The sequence below is a fragment of the Capricornis sumatraensis genome, chromosome 6 (genome assembly GCF_032405125.1).
Source record: "Capricornis sumatraensis isolate serow.1 chromosome 6, serow.2, whole genome shotgun sequence".
Lineage (NCBI taxonomy): Eukaryota > Metazoa > Chordata > Mammalia > Artiodactyla > Bovidae > Capricornis > Capricornis sumatraensis.
The window spans coordinates 4,450,341-4,468,431 of NC_091074.1; positions in this window are offsets into that span (position 1 = coordinate 4,450,341).

Genomic DNA, 18,091 nt, shown 5'->3' on the forward strand with positions numbered 1-18,091 from the left:
TCCGATGAGGCGTCTGGAGACTAATGACACCTAACCTCTGGAACTTCGAAAGGGTCTTTCACACCCTTGCTGCAACTCAAGAAGTTCACCGCCATACCTGTCTCCACTCGAGAGGAAGCACGATGGTCCCGCCCACATCCAGAGGAGCCCCGTTTCCCCCTCGTAGCTCGAGATGAGGGATCCTTTCCCTGCTTTCAACGGGAAAGAATTCCCGGCGTTCCCGTCGCATCTCAAGAGGAGGCACTCTCAACAGGAAAGGCGAGAGGAACTCCATGGTCGTACCACCATTCCAAGAGTCCCCCAGATGTCTCAGTCCATTCCAGAGGAACCTCTTTGCCCTGCACTGGCTCATCTTTCACGCCGAGGATCGACTCACACCACGGTGGCACGTGGGACAGCCCTGTGGGAAAGCCTCGAGGGAAAGCCTCGAGGGAAAACCACAGACCCTTTGATCCACGCGACGGGAAGCGTGACATTGCTGCTACAGCCTGGAAGGAAAGCGCACGTGCATGCCCCCACTCGAGACGAGGCCTGTCTCCCCTGGCGAGACTCCAGAAGTACCCAAAGATCCATATCAGCCCCTGAGAAGAATCCTCGGTTCCGGCCCTGACTCCACACAAGTTTTTGGCCCCGGTATCGACGGGAGAGGAATCCCGAGAGGCCCCCTAGCAACTCGCATGGGGACTGGCCTCTCCTGAGGCCACCAGGACGGGTCCCTGAGGTCCCCGTCGTAACTCGGGATAACCTGCCGCAACTCGAGAAAATCCAGGAAGTTCTCCCTTCCAGGCGAGATGAGGCCTATTTCCGATGAGGCGTCTGGAGACTAATGACACCTAAACTCTGAAACTTCGAAAGGGTCTTTCACACCCTTGCTGCAACTCAAGAAGTTCACCGCCATACCTGTCTCCACTCGAGAGGAAGCACGATGGTCCCGCCCACATCCAGAGGAGCCCCGTTTCCCCCTCGGAGCTCGAGATGAGGGATCCTTTCCCTGCTTTCAACGGGAAAGAATTCCCGGCGTTCCCGTCGCATGTCAAGAGGAGGCACTCTCAACAGGAAAGGCGAGAGGAACTCCATGGTCGTACCACCATTCCAAGAGTCCCCCAGATGTCTCAGTGCATTCCAGAGGAACATCTTTGCCCTGCACTGGCTCATCTTTCACGCCGAGGATCGACTCACACCACGGTGGCACGTGGGACAGCCCTGTGGGAAAGCCTCTAGGGAAAGCTTCGAGGGAAAACCACAGATCCTTTGATCCACGCGACGGGAAGCGTGACATTGCTGCTACAGCCTGGAAGGAAAGCGCACGTGCATGCCCCCACTCGAGACGAGGCCTGACTCCCTTGGGGAGACTCCAGAAGTACCCAAAGATCCATGTAAGCCCCTGAGAGGAATCCTCGGTTCCGGCCCTGACTCCAAAAAATTCTTTTGGCCCCGGTATCGATGGGAGAGGAATCCCGAGAGGCCCCCTAGCAACTCGCATGGGGACTGGCCTCTCCTGAGGCCACCAGGGCGGGTCCCTGAGGTCCCCGTCGTAAGTCGAGAACCCCTGCCGCAACTCGAGAAAATCCAGGAAGTTCTCCCTTCCAGGCGAGATGAGGCCTATTTCCGATGAGGCGTCTGGAGACTAATGACACCTAACCTCTGGAACTTCGAAAGGGTCTTTCACACCCTTGCTGCAACTCAAGAAGTTCACCGCCATACCTGTCTCCACTCGAGAGGAAGCACGATGGTCCCGCCCACATCCAGAGGAGCCCCGTTTCCCCCTCGTAGCTCGAGATGAGGGATCCTTTCCCTGCTTTCAACGGGAAAGAATTCCCGGCGTTCCCGTCGCATCTCAAGAGGAGGCACTCTCAACAGGAAAGGCGAGAGGAACTCCATGGTCGTACCACCATTCCAAGAGTCCCCCAGATGTCTCAGTCCATTCCAGAGGAACCTCTTTGCCCTGCACTGGCTCATCTTTCACGCCGAGGATCGACTCACACCACGGTGGCACGTGGGACAGCCCTGTGGGAAAGCCTCGAGGGAAAGCCTCGAGGGAAAACCACAGACCCTTTGATCCACGCGACGGGAAGCGTGACATTGCTGCTACAGCCTGGAAGGAAAGCGCACGTGCATGCCCCCACTCGAGACGAGGCCTGTCTCCCCTGGCGAAACTCCAGAAGTACCCAAAGATCCATATCAGCCCCTGAGAGGAATCCTCGGTTCCGGCCCTGACTCCACACAAGTTTTTGGCCCCGGTATCGACGGGAGAGGAATCCCGAGAGGCCCCCTAGCAACTCGCATGGGGACTGGCCTCTCCTGAGGCCACCAGGGCGGGTCCCTGAGGTCCCCGTCGTAACTCGGGATAACCTGCCGCAACTCGAGAAAATCCAGGAAGTTCTCCCTTCCAGGCGAGATGAGGCCTATTTCCGATGAGGCGTCTGGAGACTAATGACACCTAAACTCTGAAACTTCGAAAGGGTCTTTCACACCCTTGCTGCAACTCAAGAAGTTCACCGCCATACCTGTCTCCACTCGAGAGGAAGCACGATGGTCCCGCCCACATCCAGAGGAGCCCCGTTTCCCCCTCGGAGCTCGAGATGAGGGATCCTTTCCCTGCTTTCAACAGGAAAGAATTCCCGGCGTTCCCGTCGTATCTCAAGAGGAGGCACTCTCAACAGGAAAGGCGAGAGGAACTCCATGGTCGTACCACCATTCCAAGAGTCCCCCAGATGTCTCAGTCCATTCCAGAGGAAACTCTTTGCCCTGCACTGGCTCATCTTTCACGCCGAGGATCGACTCACACCACGGTGGCACGTGGGACAGCCCTGTGGGAAAGCCTCGAGGGAAAGCCTCGAGGGAAAACCACAGATCCTTTGATCCACGCGGCGGGAAGCGTGACATTGCTGCTACAGCCTGGAAGGAAAGTGCACGTGCATGCCCCCACTCGAGACGAGGCCTGACTCCCCTGGGGAGACTCCAGAAGTACCCAAAGATACATGTCAGCCCCTGAGAGGAATCCTCGGTTCCGGCCCTGACTCCACACAAGGTTTTTGGCCCCGGTATCGACGGGAGAGGAATCCCGAGAGGCCCCCTAGCAACTCGCATGGGGACTGGCCTCTCCTGAGGCCACCAGGGCGGGTCTCTGAGGTCCCCGTCGTAACTCGAGAACACCTGCCGCAACTCGAGAAAATCCAGGAAGTTCTCCCTTCCAGGCGAGATGAGGCCTATTTCCGATGAGGCGTCTGGAGACTAATGACACCTAACCTCTGGAACTTCGAAAGGGTCTTTCACACCCTTTCTGCAACTCTAGAAGGTCACCGCCATACCCGTCTCCACTCGAGAGGAAGCACGTTGGTCCCGCCCACATCCAGAGGAGCCCCGTTTCCCCCTCGGAGCTCGAGATGAGGGATCCTTTCCCTGCTTTCAACGGGAAAGAATTCCCGGCGTTCCCGTCGCATCTCAAGAGGAGGCACTGTCAACAGGAAAGGCGAGAGGAACTCCATGGTCGTACCACCATTCCAAGAGTCCCCCAGATGTCTCAGTCCATTCCAGAGGAACCTCTTTGCCCTGCACTGGCTCATTTTTCACGCCGAGGATCGACTCACACCACGGTGGCACGTGGGACAGCCCTGTGGGAAAGCCTCTAGGGAAAGCTTCGAGGGAAAACCACAGATCCTTTGATCCACGCGACGGGAAGCGTGACATTGCTGCTACAGCCTGGAAGGAAAGCGCACGTGCATGCCCCCACTCGAGACGAGGCCTGACTCCCCTGGGGAGACTCCAGAAATACCCAAAGATCCATGTCAGCCCCTGAGAGGAATCCTCGGTTCCGGCCCTGACTCCACACAAGGTTTTTGGCGCCGGTATCGACGGGAGAGGAATCCCGAGAGGCCCCCTAGCACCTCGCATGGGGACTGGCCTCTCCTGAGGCCACCAGGGCGGGTCCCTGAGGTCCCCGTCGTAAGTCGAGAACCCCTGCCGCAACTCGAGAAAATCCAGGAAGTTCTCCCTTCCAGGCGAGATGAGGCCTATTTCCGATGAGGCGTCTGGAGACTAATGACACCTAACCTCTGGAACTTCGAAAGGGTCTTTCACACCCTTGCTGCAACTCAAGAAGTTCACCGCCATACCTGTCTCCACTCGAGAGGAAGCACGATGGTCCCGCCCACATCCAGAGGAGCCCCGTTTCCCCCTCGTAGCTCGAGATGAGGGATCCTTTCCCTGCTTTCAACGGGAAAGAATTCCCGGCGTTCCCGTCGCATCTCAAGAGGAGGCACTCTCAACAGGAAAGGCGAGAGGAACTCCATGGTCGTACCACCATTCCAAGAGTCCCCCAGATGTCTCAGTCCATTCCAGAGGAACCTCTGTGCCCTGCACTGGCTCATCTTTCACGCCGAGGATCGACTCACACCACGGTGGCACGTGGGACAGCCCTGTGGGAAAGCCTCGAGGGAAAGCCTCGAGGGAAAACCACAGACCCTTTGATCCACGCGACGGGAAGCGTGACATTGCTGCTACAGCCTGGAAGGAAAGCGCACGTGCATGCCCCCACTCGAGACGAGGCCTGTCTCCCCTGGCGAGACTCCAGAAGTACCCAAAGATCCATATCAGCCCCTGAGAGGAATCCTCGGTTCCGGCCCTGACTCCACACAAGTTTTTGGCCCCGGTATCGACGGGAGAGGAATCCCGAGAGGCCCCCTAGCAACTCGCATGGGGACTGGCCTCTCCTGAGGCCACCAGGGCGGGTCTCTGAGGTCCCCGTCGTAACTCGAGAACACCTGCCGCAACTCGAGAAAATCCAGGAAGTTCTCCCTTCCAGGCGAGATGAGGCCTATTTCCGATGAGGCGTCTGGAGACTAATGACACCTAAACTATGAAACTTCGAAAGGGTCTTTCACACCCTTGCTGCAACTCAAGAAGTTCACCGCCATACCCGTCTCCACTCGAGAGGAAGCACGATGGTCCCGCCCACATCCAGAGGAGCCCCGTTTCCCCCTCGGAGCTCGAGATGAGGGATCCTTGACCTGCTTTCAACGGGAAAGAATTCCCGGTGCTCCCGTCGCATCTCAAGAGGAGGCACTCTCAACAGGAAAGGCGAGAGAAACTCCATGGTCGTACCACCATTCCAAGAGTCCCCCAGATGTCTCAGTCCATTCCAGAGGAACCTCTTTGCCCTGCACTGGCTCATCTTTCACGCCGAGGATCGACTCACACCACGGTGGCACGTGGGACAGCCCTGTGAGAAAGCCTCGAGGGAAAGCCTCGAGGGAAAACCACAGATCCTTTGATCCACGCCACGGGAAGCGTGACATTGCTGCTACAGCCTGGAAGGAAAGCGCACGTGCATGCCCCCACACGAGACGAGGCCTGACTCCCCTGGGGAGACTCCACAAGTACCCAAAGATCCATGTCAGCCCCTGAGAGGAATCCTCGGTTCCGGCCCTGACTCCACACAAGGTTTGTGGCCCCGGTATCGACGGGAGAGGAATCCCGAGAGGCCCCCTAGCAACTCGCATGGGGACGGGCCTCTCATGAGGCCACCAGGGCGGGTGCCTGAGGTCCCCGTCGTAACTCGAGAACACCTGCCGCAACTCGAGAAAATCCAGGAAGTTCTCCCTTCCAGGCGAGATGAGGCCTATTTCCGATGAGGCGTCTGGAGACTAATGACACCTAACCTCTGGAACTTCGAAAGGGTATTTCACACCCTTGCTGCAACTCAAGAAGTTCACCGCCAAACCCGTCTCCACTCGAGAGGAAGCACGATGGTCCCGCCCACATCCAGAGGAGCCCCGTTTCCCCCTCGGAGCTCGAGATGAAGGATACTTTCCCTGCTTTCAACGGGAAAGAATTCCCGGCGATCCCGTCGCATCTCAAGAGGAGGCACTCTCCACAGGAAAGCCGAGAGGAACTCCATGGTCGTACCACCATTCCAAGAGTCCCCCAGATGTCTCAGTCCATTCCAGAGGAACCTCTTTGCCCTGCACTGGCTCATCTTTCACGCCGAGGATCGACTCACACCACGGTGGCACGTTGGACAGCCCTGTGGGAAAGCCTCGAGGGAAAGCCTCGAGGGAAAACCACAGATCCTTTGATCCACGCGACGGGAAGCGTGACATTGCTGCTACAGCCTGGAAGGAAAGCGCACGTGCATGCCCCCACTCGAGACGAGGCCTGTCTCCCCTGGCGAGACTCCAGAAGTACCCAAAGATCCATATCAGCCCCTGAGAGGAATCCTCGGTTCCGGCCCTGACTCCACACAAGGTTTTTGGCCCCGGTATCGACGGGAGAGGAATCCCGAGAGGCCCCCTAGCAACTCGCATGGGGACTGGCCTCTCCTGAGGCCACCAGGGCGGGTCCCTGAGGTCCCCGTCGTAACGCGGGATGACCTGCCGCAACTCGAGAAAAGCCAGGAAGTTCTCCCTTCCAGGCGAGATGAGGCCTATTTCCGATGAGGCGTCTGGAGACTAATGACACCTAACCTCTGGAACTTCGAAAGGGTCTTTCACACCCTTGCTGCAACTCAAGAAGTTCACCGCCATACCCGTCTCCACTCGAGAGGAAGCACGATGGTCCCGCCCACATCCAGAGGAGCCCCGTTTCCCCCTCGGAGCTCGAGATGAGGGATCCTTTCCCTGCTTTCAACGGGAAAGAATTCCCGGCGTTCCCGTCGCATCTCAAGAGGAGGCACTCTCAACAGGAAAGGCGAGAGGAACTCCATGGTCGTACCACCATTCCAAGAGTCCCCCAGATGTCTCAGTCCATTCCAGAGGAACCTCTTTGCCCTGCACTGGCTCATCTTTCACGCCGAGGATCGACTCACACCACGGTGGCACGTGGGACAGCCCTGTGGGAAAGCCTCGAGGGAAAGCCTCGAGGGAAAACCACAGACCCTTTGATCCACGCAACGAGAAGCGAGACATTGCTGCTACAGCCTGGAAGGAAAGCGCACGTGCATGCCCCCACTCGAGACGAGGCCTGTCTCCCCTGGCGAGACTACAGAAGTACCCAAAGATCCATATTAGCCCCTGAGAGGAATCCTCGGTTCCGGCCCTGACTCCACACAAGGCTTTTGGCCCCGGTATCTACGGGAGAGGAATCCCGAGAGGCCCCCTAGCAACTCGCATGGGGACTGGCCTCTCCTGAGGCCACCAGGGCGGGTCCCTGAGGTCCCCGTCGTAACTCGGGATAACCTGCCGCAACTCGAGAAAATCCAGGAAGTTCTCCCTTCCAGGCGAGATGAGGCCTATTTCCGATGAGGCGTCTGGAGACTAATGACACCTAAACTCTGGAACTTCGAAAGGGTCTTTCACACCCTTGCTGCAACTCAAGAAGTTCACCGCCATACCCGTCTCCACTCGAGAGGAAGCACGATGGTCCCGCCTACATCCAGAGGAGCCCCGTTTCCCCCTCGGAGCTCGAGATGAGGGATCCTTTCCCTGCTTTCAACGGGAAAGAATTCCCGGCGTTCCCGTCGCATCTCAAGAGGAGGCACTCTCAACAGGAAAGGCGAGAGGAACTCCATGGTCGTACCACCATTCCAAGAGTCCCCCAGATGTCTCAGTGCATTCCAGAGGAACATCTTTGCCCTGCACTGGCTCATCTTTCACGCCGAGGATCGACTCACACCACGGTGGCACGTGGGACAGCCCTGTGGGAAAGCCTCTAGGGAAAGCTTCGAGAGAAAACCACAGATCCTTTGATCCACGCGACGGGAAGCGTGACATTGCTGCTACAGCCTGGAAGGAAAGCGCACGTGCATGCCCCCACTCGAGACGAGGCCTGACTCCCTTGGGGAGACTCCAGAAGTACCCAAAGATCCATGTAAGCCCCTGAGAGGAAACCTCGGTTCCGGCCCTGACTCCAAAAAATTCTTTTGGCCCCAGTATCGACGGGAGAGGAATCCCGAGAGGCCCCCTAGCAACTCGCATGGGGACTGGCCTCTCCTGAGGCCACCAGGGCGGGTCCCTGAGGTCCCCGTCGTAACTCGGGATAACCTGCCGCAACTCGAGAAAATCCAGGAAGTTCTCCCTTCCAGGCGAGATGAGGCCTATTTCCGATGAGGCGTCTGGAGACTAATGACACCTAAACTCTGAAACTTCGAAAGGGTCTTTCACACCCTTGCTGCAACTCAAGAAGTTCACCGCCATACCCGTCTCCACTCGAGAGGAAGCACGATGGTCCCGCCCACATCCAGAGGAGCCCCGTTTCCCCCTCGGAGCTCGAGATGAGGGATCCTTTCCCTGCTTTCAACGGGAAAGAATTCCCGGCGTTCCCGTCGCATCTCAAGAGGAGGCACTCTCAACAGGAAAGGCGAGAGGAACTCCATGGTCGTACCACCATTCCAAGAGTCCCCCAGATGTCTCAGTCCATTCCAGAGGAACCTCTTTGCCCTGCACTGGCTCATCTTTCACGCCGAGGATCGACTCACACCACGGTGGCACGTGGGACAGCCCTGTGGGAAAGCCTCGAGGGAAAGCCTCGAGGGAAAACCACAGACCCTTTGATCCACACAACGAGAAGCGTGACATTGCTGCTACAGCCTGGAAGGAAAGCGCACGTGCATGCCCCCACTCGAGACGAGGCCTGTCTCCCCTGGCGAGACTCCAGAAGTACCCAAAGATCCATATTAGCCCCTGAGAGGAATCCTCGGTTCCGGCCCTGACTCCACACAAGGCTTTTGGCCCCGGTATCGACGGGAGAGGAATCCCGAGAGGCCCCCTAGCAACTCGCATGGGGACTGGCCTCTCCTGAGGCCACCAGGGCGGGTCCCTGAGGTCCCCGTCGTAACTCGGGATAACCTGCCGCAACTCGAGAAAATCCAGGAAGTTCTCCCTTCCAGGCGAGATGAGGCCTAATTCCGATGAGGCGTCTGGAGACTAATGACACCTAAACTCTGGAACTTCGAAAGGGTCTTTCACACCCTTGCTGAAACTCAAGAAGTTCACCGCCATACCCGTCTCCACTCGAGAGGAAGCACGATGGTCCCGCCCACATCCAGAGGAGCCCCGTTTCCCCCTCGGAGCTCGAGATGAGGGATCCTTTCCCTGCTTTCAACGGGAAAGAATTCCCGGCGTTCCCGTCGCATCTCAAGAGGAGGCACTCTCAACAGGAAAGGCGAGAGGAACTCCATGGTCGTACCACCATTCCAAGAGTCCCCCAGATGTCTCAGTGCATTCCAGAGGAACATCTTTGCCCTGCACTGGCTCATCTTTCACGCCGAGGATCGACTCACACCACGGTGGCACGTGGGACAGCCCTGTGGGAAAGCCTCTAGGGAAAGCTTCGAGAGAAAACCACAGATCCTTTGATCCACGCGACGGGAAGCGTGACATTGCTGCTACAGCCTGGAAGGAAAGCGCACGTGCATGCCCCCACTCGAGACGAGGCCTGACTCCCTTGGGGAGACTCCAGAAGTACCCAAAGATCCATGTAAGCCCCTGAGAGGAATCCTCGGTTCCGTCCCTGACTCCAAAAAATTCTTTTGGCCCCAGTATCGACGGGAGAGGAATCCCGAGAGGCCCCCTAGCAACTCGCATGGGGACTGGCCTCTCCTGAGGCCACCAGGGCGGGTCCCTGAGGTCCCCGTCGTAACTCGGGATAACCTGCCGCAACTCGAGAAAATCCAGGAAGTTCTCCCTTCCAGGCGAGATGAGGCCTATTTCCGATGAGGCGTCTGGAGACTAATGACACCTAAACTCTGAAACTTCGAAAGGGTCTTTCACACCCTTGCTGCAACTCAAGAAGTTCACCGCCATACCTGTCTCCACTCGAGACGAAGCACGATGGTCCCGCCCACACCCAGAGGAGCCCCGTTTCCCCCTCGTATTTCGAGATGAGGGATCCTTTCCCTGCTTTCAACAGGAAAGAATTCCCGGCGTTCCCGTCGCATCTCAAGAGGAGGCACTCTCAACAGGAAAGGCGAGAGGAACTCCATGGTCGTACCACCATTCCAAGAGTCCCCCAGATGTCTCAGTCCATTCCAGAGGAACCTCTTTGCCCTGCACTGGCTCATCTTTCATGCCGAGGATCGACTCACACCACGGTGGCACGTGGGACAGCCCTGTGGGAAAGCCTCGAGGGAAAGCCTCGAGGGAAAACCACAGATCCTTTGATCCACGCCACGGGAAGCGTGACATTGCTGCTACAGCCTGGAAGGAAAGCGCACGTGCATGCCCCCACACGAGACGAGGCCTGACTCCCCTGCGGAGACTCCAGAAGTACCCAAAGATCCATGTCAGCCCCTGAGAGGAATCCTCGGTTCCGGCCCTGACTCCACACAAGGTTTGTGGCCCCGGTATCGACGGGAGAAGAATCCCGAGAGGCCCCCTAGCAACTCGCATGGGGACTGGCCTCTCCTGAGGCCACCAGGGCGGGTGCCTGAGGTCCCCGTCGTAACTCGAGAACACCTGCCGCAACTCGAGAAAATCCAGGAAGTTCTCCCTTCCAGGCGAGATGAGGCCTATTTCCGATGAAGCGTCTGGAGACTAATGACACCTAACCTCTGAAACTTCGAAAGGGTATTTCACACCCTTGCTGCAACTCAAGAAGTTCACCGCCATACCCGTCTCCACTCGAGAGGAAGCACGATGGTCCCGTCCACATCCAGAGGAGCCCCGTTTCCCCCTCGGAGCTCGAGATGAGGGATCCTTTCCCTGCTTTCAACGGGAAAGAATTCCCGGCGATCCCGTCGCATCTCAAGAGGAGGCACTCTCCACAGGAAAGCCGAGAGGAACTCCATGGTCGTACCACCATTCCAAGAGTCCCCCAGATGTCTCAGTCCATTCCAGAGGAACCTCTTTGCCCTGCACTGGCTCATCTTTCACGCCGAGGATCGACTCACACCACGGTGGCACGTTGGACAGCCCTGTGGGAAAGCCTCGAGGGAAAGCCTCGAGGGAAAACCACAGATCCTTTGATCCACGCGACGGGAAGCGTGACATTGCTGCTACAGCCTGGAAGGAAAGCGCACGTGCATGCCCCCACTCGAGACGAGGCCTGTCTCCCCTGGCGAGACTCCAGAAGTACCCAGAGATCCATATCAGCCCCTGAGAGGAATCCTCGGTTCCGGCCCTGACTCCACACAAGGTTTTTGGCCCCGGTATCGACGGGAGAGGAATCCCGAGAGGCCCCCTAGCAACTCGCATGGGGACTGGCCTCTCCTGAGGCCACCAGGGCGGGTCCCTGAGGTCCCCGTCGTAACGCGGGATGACCTGCCGCAACTCGAGAAAATCCAGGAAGTTCTCCCTTCCAGGCGAGATGAGGCCTATTTCCGATGAGGCGTCTGGAGACTAATGACACCTAACCTCTGGAACTTCGAAAGGGTCTTTCACACCCTTGCTGCAACTCAAGAAGTTCACCGCCATACCCGTCTCCACTCGAGAGGAAGCACGATGGTCCCGCCCACATCCAGAGGAGCCCCGTTTCCCCCTCGGAGCTCGAGATGAGGGATCCTTTCCCTGCTTTCAACGGGAAAGAATTCCCGGCGTTCCCGTCGCATCTCAAGAGGAGGCACTCTCAACAGGAAAGGCGAGAGGAACTCCATGGTCGTACCACCATTCCAAGAGTCCCCCAGATGTCTCAGTCCATTCCAGAGGAACCTCTTTGCCCTGCACTGGCTCATCTTTCACGCCGAGGATCGACTCACACCACAGTGGCACGTGGGACAGCCCTGTGGGAAAGCCTCGAGGGAAAGCCTCGAGGGAAAACCACAGACCCTTTGATCCACGCGACGAGAAGCGTGACATTGCTGCTACAGCCTGGAAGGAAAGCGCACGTGCATGCCCCCACTCGAGACGAGGCCTGTCTCCCCTGGCGAGACTCCAGAAGTACCCAAAGATCCATATTAGCCCCTGAGAGGAATCCTCGGTTCCGGCCCTGACTCCACACAAGGCTTTTGGCCCCGGTATCGACGGGAGAGGAATCCCGAGAGGCCCCCTAGCAACTCGCATGGGGACTGGCCTCTCCTGAGGCCACCAGGGCGGGTCCCTGAGGTCCCCGTCGTAACTCGGGATAACCTGCCGCAACTCGAGAAAATCCAGGAAGTTCTCCCTTCCAGGCGAGATGAGGCCTATTTCCGATGAGGCGTCTGGAGACTAATGACACCTAACCTCTGGAACTTCGAAAGGGTCTTTCACACCCTTGCTGCAACTCAAGAAGTTCACCGCCATTCCCGTCTCCACTCGAGAGGAAGCACGATGGTCCCGCCCACATCCAGAGGAGCCCCGTTTCCCCCTCGGAGCTCGAGATGAGGGATCCTTTCCCTGCTTTCAACGGGAAAGAATTCCCGGAGTTCCCGTCGCATCTCAAGAGGAGGCACTCTCAACAGGAAAGGCGAGAGGAACTCCATGGTCGTACCACCATTCCAAGAGTCCCCCAGATGTCTCAGTGCATTCCAGAGGAACATCTTTGCCCTGCACTGGCTCATCTTTCACGCCGAGGATCGACTCACACCACGGTGGCACGTGGGACAGCCCTGTGGGAAAGCCTCTAGGGAAAGCTTCGAGGGAAAACCACAGATCTTTGATCCACGCGACGGGAAGCGTGACATTGCTGCTACAGCATGGAAGGAAAGCGCACGTGCATGCCCCCACTCGAGACGAGGCCTGACTCCCCTGGGGAGACTACACAAGTACCCAAAGATCCATGTCAGCCCCTGAGAGGAATCCTCGGTTCCGGCCCTGACTCCAAACAAGGCTTTTGGCCCCGGTATCGACGGGAGAGGAATCCCGAGAGGCCCCCTAGCAACTCGCATGGGGACTGGCCTCTCCTGAGGCCACCAGGGCGGGTCCCTGAGGTCCCCGTCGTAACTCGGGATAACCTGCCGCAACTCGAGAAAATCCAGGAAGTTCTCCCTTCCAGGCGAAATGAGGCCTATTTCCGATGAGGCGTCTGGAGACTAATGACACCTAACCTCTGGAACTTCGAAAGGGTCTTTCACACCCTTGCTGAAACTCAAGAAGTTCACCGCCATACCCGTCTCCACACGAGAGGAAGCACGTTGGTCCCGCCCACATCCAGAGGAGCCCCGTTTCCCCCTCGTAGCTCGAGATGAGGGATCCTTTCCCTGCTTTCAACGGGAAAGAATTCCCGGCGTTCCCGTCGCATCTCAAGAGGAGGCACTCTCAACAGGAAAGGCGAGAGGAACTCCATGGTCGTACCACCATTCCAAGAGTCCCCCAGATGTCTCAGTCCATTCCAGAGGAACCTCTTTGCCCTGCACTGGCTCATCTTTCACGCCGAGGATCGACTCACACCACGGTGGCACGTGGGACAGCCCTGTGGGAAAGCCTCGAGGGAAAGCCTCGAGGGAAAACCACAGATCCTTTGATCCACGCGACGGGAAGCGTGACATTGCTGCTACAGCCTGGAAGGAAAGCGCACGTGCATGCCCCCACACGAGACGAGGCCTGACTCCCCTGGGGAGACTCCAGAAGTACCCAAAGATCAATGTCAGCCCCTGAGAGGAATCCTCGGTTCCGGCCCTGACTCCACACAAGGTTTGTGGCCCCGGTATCGACGGGAGAGGAATCCCGAGAGGCCCCCTAGCAACTCGCATGGGGACTGGCCTCTCCTGAGGCCACCAGGGCGGGTGCCTGAGGTCCCCGTCGTAACTCAAGAACACCTGCCGCAACTCGAGAAAATCCAGGAAGTTCTCCCTTCCAGGCGAGATGAGGCCTATTTCCGATGAGGCGTCTGGAGACTAATGACACCTAACCTCTGAAACTTCGAAAGGGTATTTCACACCCTTGCTGCACCTCAAGAAGTTCACCGCCATACCCGTCTCCACTCGAGAGGAAGCACGATGGTCCCGTCCACATCCAGAGGAGCCCCGTTTCCCCCTCGGAGCTCGAGATGAGGGATCCTTTCCCTGCTTTCAACGGGAAAGAATTCCCGGCGATCCCGTCGCATCTCAAGAGGAGGCACTCTCCACAGGAAAGCCGAGAGGAACTCCATGGTCGTACCACCATTCCAAGAGTCCCCCAGATGTCTCAGTCCATTCCAGAGGAACCTCTTTGCCCTGCACTGGCTCATCTTTCACGCCGAGGATCGACTCACACCACGGTGGCACGTTGGACAGCCCTGTGGGAAAGCCTCGAGGGAAAGCCTCGAGGGAAAACCACAGATCCTTTGATCCACGCGACGGGAAGCGTGACATTGCTGCTACAGCCTGGAAGGAAAGCGCACGTGCATGCCCCCACTCGAGACGAGGCCTGTCTCCCCTGGCGAGACTCCAGAAGTACCCAAAGATCCATATCAGCCCCTGAGAGGAATCCTCGGTTCCGGCCCTGACTCCACACAAGGTTTTTGGCCCCGGTATCGACGGGAGAGGAATCCCGAGAGGCCCCCTAGCAACTCGCATGGGGACTGGCCTCTCCTGAGGCCACCAGGGCGGGTCCCTGAGGTCCCCGTCGTAACGCGGGATGACCTGCCGCAACTCGAGAAAATCCAGGAAGTTCTCCCTTCCAGGCGAGATGAGGCCTATTTCCGATGAGGCGTCTGGAGACTAATGACACCTAACCTCTGGAACTTCGAAAGGGTCTTTCACACCCTTGCTGCAACTCAAGAAGTTCACCGCCATACCCGTCTCCACTCGAGAGAAAGCACGATGGTCCCGCCCACATCCAGAGGAGCCCCGTTTCCCCCTCGGAGCTCGAGATGAGGGATCCTTTCCCTGCTTTCAACGGGAAAGAATTCCCGGCGTTCCCGTCGCATCTCAAGAGGAGGCACTCTCAACAGGAAAGGCGAGAGGAACTCCATGGTCGTACCACCATTCCAAGAGTCCCCCAGATGTCTCAGTCCATTCCAGAGGAACCTCTTTGCCCTGCACTGGCTCATCTTTCACGCCGAGGATCGACTCACACCACGGTGGCACGTGGGACAGCCCTGTGGGAAAGCCTCGAGGGAAAGCCTCGAGGGAAAACCACAGACCCTTTGATCCACGCGACGAGAAGCGTGACATTGCTGCTACAGCCTGGAAGGAAAGCGCACGTGCATGCCCCCACTCGAGACGAGGCCTGTCTCCCCTGGCGAGACTCCAGAAGTACCCAAAGATCCATATTAGCCCCTGAGAGGAATCCTCGGTTCCGGCCCTGACTCCACACAAGGCTTTTGGCCCCGGTATCGACGGGAGAGGAATCCCGAGAGGCCCCCTAGCAACTCGCATGGGGACTGACCTCTCCTGAGGCCACCAGGGCGGGTCCCTGAGGTCCCCGTCGTAACTCGGGATAACCTGCCGCAACTCGAGAAAATCCAGGAAGTTCTCCCTTCCAGGCGAGATGAGGCCTATTTCCGATGAGGCGTCTGGAGACTAATGACACCTAACCTCTGGAACTTCGAAAGGGTCTTTCACACCCTTTCTGCAACTCAAGAAGTTCACCGCCATTCCCGTCTCCACTCGAGAGGAAGCACGATGGTCCCGCCCACATCCAGAGGAGCCCCGTTTCCCCCTCGGAGCTCGAGATGAGGGATCCTTTCCCTGCTTTCAACGGGAAAGAATTCCCGGAGTTCCCGTCGCATCTCAAGAGGAGGCACTCTCAACAGGAAAGGCGAGAGGAACTCCATGGTCGTACCACCATTCCAAGAGTCCCCCAGATGTCTCAGTGCATTCCAGAGGAACATCTTTGCCCTGCACTGGCTCATCTTTCACGCCGAGGATCGACTCACACCACGGTGGCACGTGGGACAGCCCTGTGGGAAAGCCTCTAGGGAAAGCTTCGAGGGAAAACCACAGATCCTTTGATCCACGCGACGGGAAGCGTGACATTGCTGCTACAGCCTGGAAGGAAAGCGCACGTGCATGCCCCCACTCGAGACGAGGCCTGACTCCCTTGGGGAGACTCCAGAAGTACCCAAAGATCCATGTAAGCCCCTGAGAGGAATCCTCGGTTCCGGCCCTGACTCCAAAAAATTCTTTTGGCCCCGGTATCGACGGGAGAGGAATCCCGAGAGGCCCCCTAGCAACTCGCATGGGGACTGGCCTCTCCTGAGGCCACCAGGGCGGGTCCCTGAGGTCCCCGTCGTAACTCGGGATAACCTGCCGCAACTCGAGAAAATCCAGGAAGTTCTCCCTTCCAGGCGAGATGAGGCCTATTTCCGATGAGGCGTCTGGAGACTACTGACACCTAAACTCTGAAACTTCGAAAGGGTCTTTCACACCCTTGCTGCAACTCAAGAAGTTCACCGCCATACCTGTCTCCACTCGAGACGAAGCACGATGGTCCCGCCCACATCCAGAGGAGCCCCGTTTCCCCCTCGTAGCTCGAGATGAGGGATCCTTTCCCTGCTTTCAACAGGAAAGAATTCCCGGCGTTCCCGTCGCATCTCAAGAGTAGGCACTCTCAACAGGAAAGGCGAGAGGAACTCCATGGTCGTACCACCATTCCAAGAGTCACCCAGATGTCTCAGTCCATTCCAGAGGAAACTCTTTGCCCTGCACTGGCTCATCTTTCACGCCGAGGATCGACTCACACCACGGTGGCACGTGGGACAGCCCTGTGGGAAAGCCTCGAGGGAAAGCCTCGAGGGAAAACCACAGATCCTTTGATCCACGCGGCGGGAAGCGTGACATTGCTGCTACAGCCTGGAAGGAAAGTGCACGTGCATGCCCCCACTCGAGACGAGGCCTGACTCCCCTGGGGAGACTCCAGAAGTACCCAAAGATACATGTCAGTCCCTGAGAGGAATCCTCGGTTCCGGCCCTGACTCCACACAAGGTTTTTGGCCCCGGTATCGACGGGAGAGGAATCCCGAGAGGCCCCCTAGCAACTCGCATGGGGACTGGCCTCTCCTGAGGCCACCAGGGCGGGTCTCTGAGGTCCCCGTCGTAACTCGAGAACACCTGCCGCAACTCGAGAAAATCCAGGAAGTTCTCCCTTGCAGGAGAGATGAGGCCTATTTCCGATGAAGCTTCTGGAGACTAATGACACCTAAACTCTGGAGCTTCGAAAGGGTCTTTCACACCCTTGCTGCAACTCAAGAAGTTCACCGCCATACCCGTCTCCACTCGAGAGGAAGCACGATGGTCCCGCCCACATCCAGAGGAGCCCCGTTTCCCCCTCGGAGCTCGAGATGAGGGATCCTTTCCCTGCTTTCAACGGGAAAGAATTCCCGGCGTTCCCGTCGCATCTCAAGAGGAGGCACTCTCAACAGGAAAGGCGAGAGGAACTCCATGGTCGTACCACCATTCCAAGAGTCCCCCAGATGTCTCAGTCCATTCCAGAGGAACCTCTTTGCCCTGCACTGGCTCATCTTTCACGCCGAGGATCGACTCACACCACGGTGGCACGTGGGACAGCCCTGTGGGAAAGCCTCGAGGGAAAGCCTCGAGGGAAAACCACAGATCCTTTGATCCACGCGACGGGAAGCGTGACATTGCTGCTACAGCCTGGAAGGAAAGCGCACGTGCATGCCCCGACTCGAGACGAGGCCTGACTCCCTTGGGGACACTCCAGAAATACCCAAAGGTCCATGTCAGCCCCTGAGAGGAATCCTCGGTTCCGGCCCTGACTCCAAAAAATGTTTTTGGGCCCGGTATCGACGGGAGAGGAATCCCGAGAGGCCCCCTAGCAACTCGCATGGGGACTGGCCTCTCCTGAGGCCACCAGGGCGGGTCCCTGAGGTCCCCGTCGTAACTCGAGAACACCTGCCGCAACTCGAGAAAATCCAGGAAGTTCTCCCTTCCAGGCGAGATGAGGCCTATTTCCGATGAGGCGTCTGGAGACTAATGACACCTAACCTCTGGAACTTCGAAAGGGTCTTTCACACCCTTGCTGCAACTCAAGAAGTTTACCGCCATACCCGTCTCCACTCGAGAGCAAGCACGATGGTCCCGCCCACATCCAGAGGAGCCCCGTTTCCCCCTCGGAGCTCGAGATGAGGGATCCTTTCCCTGCTTTCAACGGGAAAGAATTCCCGGCGTTCCCGTCGCATCTCAAGAGGAGGCACTCTCAACAGGAAAGGCGAGAGAAACTCCATGGTCGTACCACCATTCCAAGAGTCCCCCAGATGTCTCAGTGCATTCCAGAGGAACCTCTTTGCCCTGCACTGGCTCATCTTTCACGCCGAGGATCGACTCACACCACGGTGGCACGTGGGACAGCCCTGTGGG